The following is a 9,562-nucleotide window of genomic DNA, read 5'->3' on the forward strand; positions in this document are numbered from 1 at the left end:
AGCAACCACCTGACTAATCCTAGCAACCAGCTAGTAACACCATAGCAAACACTTGGTACACCCAAGCATCCATCTAGCAATACCTGAACCAGCGAGTAACACATTAGCTACCGCCTAGTAACATGTTACCAACCACCCTGCAACACCCCAGCAACCACCTGATGAACCCAAGCAACCACATAGCAACACCCTAGCAGTCACCTGGTACACTCTAGCAGCCATCTGCTAACACTAGCTACCAATAATCCACACCTTATTAAAAACCTTTTACACCATAGCAACCACTTGTTATACCCTTGCAAGGGCTTAGCAACAACCGAGTAACCAAGTGTGACAAATTAGCATCCAACTAGCTAAACCCTAGGAGCCACCTGAGAACACCTTCACCACTGAGGAGCAGCTTTGGGACCACCTGGCAGCACCCTATTTACTACATTACAACCTTGCAGCACCTTAGCAACTGAGGTACAGCTTAGCAACCAACTAGTAGCACCTCATTTTTCGAGTGTAAATGTGGACGTTGCATTGGCCGGGAATCGAACCCGGGCCTCCCGCGTGGCAGGCGAGAATTCTACCACTGAACCACCAATGCTCACATGACTCCTTTTTTTTTTCTTCTCTGAAAAAGAGGAATGTAATTAACTTGGAGGAACATCTTCGCAACCATCCAGTAAACCCTAGAAACCACATAGAAACACCCTAGCAAGCAACTAGCAACCAACTAGCAACTCCCTAGCATCCACCTAGCAACACCTTGAACTCTGAGGAACAGTTTAAGAACCACCTAGCAGCGCCTTACTCTCTGAGGAACAGCTTAGCAAACACCTAGCTAACCCTAGTAACCACCCGCTAAGTCCTAGCAACCACATAGCAACACTCTAGCAACCACCTGGTAGATTGTAGGAACCATCTACTAGCACCCTAGCAACCACCTAACAACACCCTAGCAACCGGCTGATAAACCATAGCAACCAGATAGTAACACCTTAGTAACCACTTGGGACACAATAGCAATCATCTACTAACACCCTGAAACCACCTAGTAACACCATAGCAACCACCTGGTACACCCAGCAACCATCTAGAAACACCATAGCAAACACCATAGATAAACCCTGGAAACCACAAAGCAACACCCTAGGGACCACCTGATGAACCCGAGCAACCACATTGCAACTCCCTAGTAACCACCAGGTACACTGTAGGAACCGTCGACTATCAATCTAGTATCTATCTAACTTTGAATTGGCCGGAAATCGAACCCAGGCCTATCACGTGGCAGGCGAGAATTCTACCACTGAACCACCAATGCTCACATGACTCATTTTTTTCTTCTTCTCTGAAAAAGAGGAATGTAATTAACTTGGAGGAACATCAAGTTCCTCTTCAAGGAATCGCCACCTTAACATGGTGGAGGGGTTTGTGTGTCCCGGTGATCCTGGGAGCTATGTTGTCGGGGGCACTAGCCTTAGCCCCCAGTAGGGTCTCCCAAGGCAAATTGGTCCCGGGGGAGGGACCAGACTTAAGAGCGATTCAAAGACTCCATGACACGACCCAACAAGGACCAAGATACCTCGCCCGGAAAAGGGAAACCGGGGCCCCCTTCTGGCGCCAGACCCGGGAGGGGAGCTCCTCGGCGAGCGTCTGGTGGCCGGGCCTTATCCTATGGGGCCCGGCCGGGCACAGCCCGAATTGGTCACGTGGGGTCGCCGCCCTGTGGGCTCACCACCTGCAGGGGTCGGCATCGAAGTCGGGTGCTTTGCCCAACGGGCAGTAGGCAAAGGCGGGGATCCGGGCGTGCTAATCCTCGGCGTCGCAGACTGGTTCTGGGGATGTGGAATGTCACCCCTCTGGTGGGGAAGGAACCAGAGCTAGTGCGGGAGGTGGAGCGGTACCAACTAGATATAGTTGGGCTCACCTACACGCACAACACTGGTTCTGGAACCAAACTCCTGGAGAGGGGCTGGACTCTGTTCTTTTCTGGAGTTGCTCAGGGTGAGAGGCGGCGGGCGGGTGTGGGTATACTCACAAGCCACCGGCTGAGCGCCACTGTGTTGGAGTTCCACCCGGGGAACGAGAGGGTCACCTCTCTGCGACTACGTGTTTCTGGGGGAAAGCTCTCCAAACGGTAGTTCAGAGTATCCGGCCTTCTTGGAGTCACTGGGCGGAATCCTGGAAAGGGTGCCACCCGGAGACTCCATAGTTCTGCTGGGCGACTTCAACGCTCACCTGGGCAATGATGGAGAAACCTGGAAGGGGGTGATTGGGAGGAATGGCCTGCCCGATCTTAACCTGAGCGGTGTCTTGTTATTGGACTTCTGTGCTGGTCATGGATTGTCGATAACAAACACCATGTTCGAGCATAGGGTTGCTCATAAGTGTACTTGGTACCAGAGCACCTTAGGCCAAAGATCGATGATCGACTTTGTGGTCGTATCATCAGACCTGCGGCCGTATGTCTTGGACACTCAGGTGAAGAGAGGAGCAGAGCTGTCAACTGATCACCACCTGGTGGTGAGTTGGATCAAGTGGCTGGGGAGGCTGCCAGACAGACCCGGTAAACCCAAACGTGTAGTGAGGGTGAACTGGGAACTTCTGGCAGAGGCCCCCATCCGCGAGGTCTTCAACTCCCACCTCCGGAGGAACTTCTCACGCATCCCGGGGGAGGCTGGGGACATGGGGTCTGAGTGGGCCATGTTCGAAGCCTCCATTGCAGAGGCGGCAAGCAGGAGCTGTGGCCAGAAGGTCATCGGTGCCTGTCGGGGCGGCAACCCAAGAACCCGCTGGTGGACACCAGTGGTGAGGGAGGTCGTCAAACTGAAGAAGGAGGCCTTTCGGGTTTGGCTGGCCCGGGGGTCCCCTGAAGCAGCAGACAGGTACCGGGTGGCCAGAAGGGCTGCGGCTTTGGCAGTCGCTGAAGCAAAAACCCAGGTATGGGAGGAGTTCAGGGAGGCTATGGAGAAGGACTTTCTGCTGGCTTCATCCGACCGTGACCTTCAGCATGCACTGGAGCGGTTTGCAGCCGAGTGTGAAGCGGCTGGGATGAGAGTCAGCACCTCCAAGTCCGAGGCCATGGTTCTCTGCCGGAAAACGGTGGATTGCTCCCTCCGGGTTGGAAACGAGTCATTGCCCCAAGTGAAGGAGTTCAACTATCTCGGGGTCTTGTTCACGAGTGAGGGTAGAAGGGAGTGTGAGATTGACAGGCGGATCGATGCAGCGTCAGCAGTAATGCGGGCGTTGCACCGGACCGTCGTGGTGAAGAGGGAGCTGAGCCGGAAGGCGAAGCTCTCGATTTACCGGTTGATCTACGTCCCAACCCTCACCTATGGTCACGAGCTTTGGGTAGTGACCGAAAGAACGAGATCACGTATACAAGCGGCTGAAATTAGCTTCCTCCGTCGAGTGGCTGGGCTCAGCCTTAGAGATAGGGTGAGGAGCTCGGACATCCGGAGGGAGCCCGGAGTAGAGCCGCTGCTCCTTCGCGTTGAAAGGAGCCAATTGAGGTGGTTCGGGCATCTGATCAGGATGCCTCCTGGGCGCCTCCCTTTGGAGGTTTTCTGGGCTCGTCCACCTGGGCGGAGACCCCGAGGTAGACCCAGAGCCCGCTGGAGAGATTATATAGCTCTCCTGGCCTGGGAACGCCTCAGGATCCCCCAGTAGGAGCTGGAATGCGTTGCTGGGGAGAGGAACGCCTGGAATACCCAGCTTAGCCCACTGGCACTGCGACTTGACTCCACCGAGCAGCACCTTAACCTCTGAGGAACAGCTTAGCAACCACCTAGTTAACCTTAGTAACCACCCGCTAAATCCTAGCAACCACGTAGCAACACTCTAGCAACCACCTGGTAGACTGTAGGAGCCATCTACAAGCACCCTAGCAACTGTCTGATAAACCATAGCAACCACATAGTAACACCCTAGCAACCACTTGGGACACAATAACAATCATCTACTAACACCCTGAAACCACCTAGGAACACCATAGTAACCACCTGGTACACCCAAGCAACCATCTAGAAACACCTTATCTACTGAGGAACAGCTTAGAAACCACCTAGTAAGCCTTAGTAGCCACCTGCTAAATCCTAGAAACCACATAGCAACACTCTAGCAACCAACTGGTGGACTGTAGAAACCATCTACTAGCAGCCTTGCAACCACCTAACAACACCCTAGCAACCGCCTGATAAACCTTAGCAATCAGATAGTAACACTCTAGCAACCACTTGGGACACAATAGCAATCATCTATGAACACCCTGAAACCACCAAGTAACACCATAGCAGCCACCTGGTATACCCAATCAACCATCTAGAAACACCTTAACCACTGAGTACCACATTTGCAACCATCTAGAAACAGCTTAACCACTGAGTACCACATTTGCAACCATTTAGTATCTTGGGAGCTACCACCTAGGAACACCCTAGTAACCATCTGATAAACCCTAGCAACCACATTGCAACACTCTAGTAACCACCTGGTTCACTATAGGAACCATTTACTACCAATCTAGCAACCACATGATAAACCACAGAAACCACATAGCAACACTCTCGGAACCACCTGTTACACTTAAGCAACCATTTACTAACACTCTAGAAACCACCTAGTTAAACCCTAGCAACCACCTGACTAATCCTAGCAACCACCTAGTAACACCATAGCAAACACTTGGTAAACCCAAGCATCCATCTAGCAATACCTGAACCAGTGAGTAACACATTAGCTACCACCTAGTAACATGTTACCAACCACCTTGCAACACCCCAGCAACCACCTGATGAACCCTAGCAATCACATAGCAACACCCTAGCAGTCACCTGGTACACTCTAGCAGCCATCTGCTAACACTAGCTACCAATAATCCACACCTTATTAAAAACCTTTTACACCATAGCAACCACTTGTTATACCCTTGCAAGGGCTTAGCAACAACCGAGTAACCAAGTGTGACAAATTAGCATCCAACTAGCTAAACCCTAGGAGCCACCTGAGAACACCTTCACCACTGAGGAGCAGCTTTAGGACCACCTGGCAGCACCCTATTTACTACATTACAACCTTGCAGCACCTTAGCAACTGAGGTACAGCTTAGCAACCAACTAGTAGCACCTTATTTTTCGAGTGTAAAAGTGGACGTTGCATTGGCCGGGAATCGAACCCGGGCCTCCCGCGTGGCAGGCGAGAATTCTACCACTGAACCACCAATGCTCACATGACTTCTTTTTTTTTTTCTTCTCTGAAAAAGAAGAATGTAATTCACTCTGAGGAACATCTTTGCAACCATCCAGTAAACCATAGAAACCACACAGAAACACCCTAGCAAGAAACTAGCAACTCCCTAGCATCCACCTAGCAACACCTTGAACTCTGAGGAACAGTTTAAGAACCACCTAGCAGCGCCTTACCCTCTGAGGAACAGCTTAGCAAACACCTAGCTAACCCTAGTAACCACCCGCTAAGTCCTAGCAACCACATAGCAACACTCTAGCAACCACCTGGTAGATTGTAGGAACCATCTACTAGCACCCTAGCAACCACCTAACAACACCCTAGCAACCGGCTGATAAACCATAGCAACCAGATAGTAACACCCTTAGTAACCACTTGGGACACAATAGCAATCATCTACTAACACCCTGAAACCACCTAGTAACACCATAGCAACCACCTGGTACACCCAGCAACCATCTAGAAACAGCTTAACCACTGCGTACCACCTTTGCAACAACTTAGTAACTTGGGAGCTACCTCCTAGGAACACCCTAGTTACCACCTGGTTCACTATAGGAATCATCTCCAACCAATCTAGCAACCACATGATAAACCATAGCAACCACATAGCAACACTCTAGGAACCACCTGTTATACATAAGCAACCATTTACTAACATCCTAGAAACTACCTAGTTAAACCCTAGCAACCACCTGACTAATCCTAGCAACCAGCTAGTAACACCATAGCAAACACTTGGTACACCCAAGCATCCATCTAGCAATACCTGAACCAGCGAGTAACACATTAGCTACCGCCTAGTAACATGTTTCCAACCACCCTGCAACACCCCAGCAACCACCTGATGAACCCAAGCAACCACATAGCAACACCCTAGCAGTCACCTGGTACACTCTAGCAGCCATCTGCTAACACTAGCTACCAATAATCCACACCTTATTAAAAACCTTTTACACCATAGCAACCACTTGTTATACCCTTGCAAGGGCTTAGCAACAACCGAGTAACCAAGTGTGACAAATTAGCATCCAACTAGCTAAACCCTAGAAGCCACCTGAGAACACCTTCACCACTGAGGAGCAGCTTTGGGACCACCTGGCAGCACCCTATTTACTACATTACAACCTTGCAGCACCTTAGCAACTGAGGTACAGCTTAGCAACCAACTAGTAGCACCTCATTTTTCGAGTGTAAAAGTGGACGTTGCATTGGCCGGGAATCGAACCCGGGCCTCCCGCGTGGCAGGCGAGAATTCTACCACTGAACCACCAATGCTCACATGACTCCTTTTTTTTTTCTTCTCTGAAAAAGAGGAATGTAATTAACTTGGAGGAACATCTTCGCAACCATCCAGTAAACCCTAGAAACCACATAGAAACACCCTAGCAAGCAACTAGCAACCAACTAGCAACTCCCTAGCATCCACCTAGCAACACCTTGAACTCTGAGGAACAGTTTAAGAACCACCTAGCAGCGCCTTACTCTCTGAGGAACAGCTTAGCAAACACCTAGCTAACCCTAGTAACCACCCGCTAAGTCCTAGCAACCACATAGCAACACTCTAGCAACCACCTGGTAGATTGTAGGAACCATCTACTAGCACCCTAGCAACCACCTAACAACACCCTAGCAACCGGCTGATAAACCATAGCAACCACATAGCAACACTCTAGCAACCACCTGGTACACCCAGCAACCATCTAGAAACAGCTTAACCACTGCGTACCACCTTTGCAACCTGATAAACCTTAGCAACCAGATAGTAACACCCTAGCAACCATTTGTGACACAATAGCAATCATCTACTAACACCCTGAAACCACCTAGTAACACCATAGCAACCACCTGGTACACCCAAGCAATCATCTAGAAACACCTTAACCTATGAGTACCTCCTTTTCAATCACTTAGTAAACCTGAGTAACCACCTGCTAAATCCTAGCAACTAGATAGCAACACTCTTGCAACCACCTGGTAGACTGTAGAAACCATCTACTAGCACATTACATTACATTCCATTACATTATTGGCATTTGGCAGACGATCTTATCCAGAGCGACGTACAACAAAGTGCGTACCCATAACCAGGGATAAGGGCACTGAACGACCCGAGAGGGAAGTACAATTTCAATTGCTACCCGTACAACAAAGATAAGGACCAGGGCATATCTTTTTTTTTTATTTTTTAAATGAAACAAATAGACAAACAACAAAGCAAAAGTGACCAAGCTTAACGATCCAAATACTGCTTACCTAGCCCACTAAAACTACCGATACACAAAGTAAATCACAAAGACAACAATTAAGGTTCACAGGGAGGTAGGGAGGGATGGGGAGAGGTGCTGCTTGAAGAGGTGCGTCTTCAGTTTGCGCTTGAAGGTGGGGAGAGATTCTCCAGTTCTGACCTCAACGGGGAGTTTGTTCCACCACCGTGGAGCCAGAACAGACAGTAGTCGTGAGCGTGAGGTGGAGGTTCGGAGAGGGGGAGGTGCCAAGCGGCCTGTGGAGGCTGAACGAAGAGGTCTGGCAGGGGTGTAGGGTCTGATGATTTTTTGGATTTTTTGTAGCACCCTAGTAACCGCCTCACAACACCCTAGCAACCGCCTGATAAACCATAGCAACCATATAGTAACACCCTAGTAACCACTTGGGACACAATAGCAATCATCTACTAACACCCTGAAACCACCTAGTAACACCATAGCAACCACCTGGTACACCCAGCAACCATCTAGAAACAGCTTAACCACTGAGTACCACCTTTGCAACCACTTAGTAACTTGGGAGCTACCACCTAGGAACACCTTAGTTTTTTTTTTCCCCCAATATGTTTATTGTCATTCTTTCTTATACACAACATACAGTGACAATACAACTTTAAAGACCAGACGCCTTACAACATACACACACACACACACACACACACACACACACATACCTGCACCAATTCAAATTATATACTGATAAAACAAAAAAATAAAAAATAAAACACTTGCTCCACATTGCTCACCCATTTTTATCACAAATTTTTAGGCAAGACCTCCGCCTCCATCTCTCATGAAACGCTTGTATGGCTCCCAGAGCTGAGCAAAATCTTCTCCTTTGCCCTTAGTAATGTACGTTAGCCTTTCCAGGCCAATAGATTCAGAAAGTTCCCGTTTCCACATTTTTAGTGATGGCGCATCCATATTTTTCCAGCAAAGTGCAATAGCTCTTCTGGCTTGAAGAAGTCCGAAGTCCAGTAGTTTAGTTTGTTTTGCTGTTCGCACAAAGTTCTCCGGATAGATACCAAGCACACAGAGTTTGACATTAAGAGGAACTTCGGTATCAAAGATCTTTGACAAACAATTTATGACACACTTCCAGAAGCTTTGAATCTTTGAACACTCCCATAGGCAATGAAGTAAAGTACCCTTCTCTTCCAAACATTTAGTGCAGACATCAGGAATGTTAGCAGACGTGGTGAAGTTTGACTGGAGTTATGTACACCCTCATTAACCATTTATATTGAAGTAATTTAAACTTTGTGTTTATTGTTTGCTTTTGCGCTTTTAAACAAGCATCACACCAATCTTCCTCGTCAATGTCTTCTTGTATGTCTATTTTCCAAGCATTTAATTTATCTAATGATGATTCATTGCTATATTCAACTAAAATGCTTTAATACCTAGAAACATGGCCTTTACCTTCTAAATTTGTAAGTGTCATCCCTTCAAGTGTTGATAAGGGTGGAATGCGCTTTATCTCTTCACATCTCGATGCCATGAAGCTTCTTAACTGTAAGTATTTAAACAAATGTTTTTTAGGTATGTGGTATTTCTGACATAATTGATCAAAAGAAAGCAAAACTTCTTTTACATACAGATCTTCAATTTTTTGAATACCCTTCATGCTCCATAATTTAAATGCTCCATCCCTTCTACCAGGTTTAAATTGTTCATTACCCCAAATAGGAGTATATTGGGATAGTACTGGCGTGTCACCTATATGTTTGTGCGTTGCATACCAAACCGAAATGTTGTTGTTAAGAAAAGGATTTTTAGTTTTTTTCTTCAATGTTTTAACATCTGAGGAGTATATATACGACTTTAATGGTAGATCTGGAATGGACTCTTGCTCAATGCTTACCCAGGCTGGGGGTGATGTTGTACAGAAGTAATATGCTGAAGTCAACTGGGCTGCCATATAATACCATCTAAGGTTGGGAAGCTGAAGCCCCCCTCTCTCATAAGGCAGATATAACAGTCTAAGGCGGAGTCTAGCCCTCTTTTCATTCCAGATAAATTGTCTAAACAACTTGTCAAGTTTGTCATAAAACATGTTC

General features: G+C 47.9%; 3 non-coding genes across 3 annotated transcripts; all 3 read right to left on the reverse strand.

The window, feature by feature from the left end:
• Positions 1-521: 521 nt before the first annotated feature.
• trnag-gcc (transfer RNA glycine (anticodon GCC)) lies at positions 522-592 on the reverse strand. The gene has a single exon. It is a non-coding gene; the product is annotated as a tRNA-Gly (tRNA).
• Positions 593-5,143: 4,551 nt separating this feature from the next.
• trnag-gcc (transfer RNA glycine (anticodon GCC)) lies at positions 5,144-5,214 on the reverse strand. Its single transcript has one exon. It is a non-coding gene; the product is annotated as a tRNA-Gly (tRNA).
• Positions 5,215-6,442: 1,228 nt separating this feature from the next.
• Positions 6,443-6,513, reverse strand: trnag-gcc (transfer RNA glycine (anticodon GCC)). Its single transcript has one exon. It is a non-coding gene; the product is annotated as a tRNA-Gly (tRNA).
• Positions 6,514-9,562: the final 3,049 nt, after the last annotated feature.

The sequence above is a fragment of the Conger conger genome, chromosome 4, assembly GCF_963514075.1.
Source record: "Conger conger chromosome 4, fConCon1.1, whole genome shotgun sequence".
In the NCBI taxonomy this organism is placed as follows: Eukaryota; Metazoa; Chordata; class Actinopteri; order Anguilliformes; family Congridae; genus Conger; species Conger conger.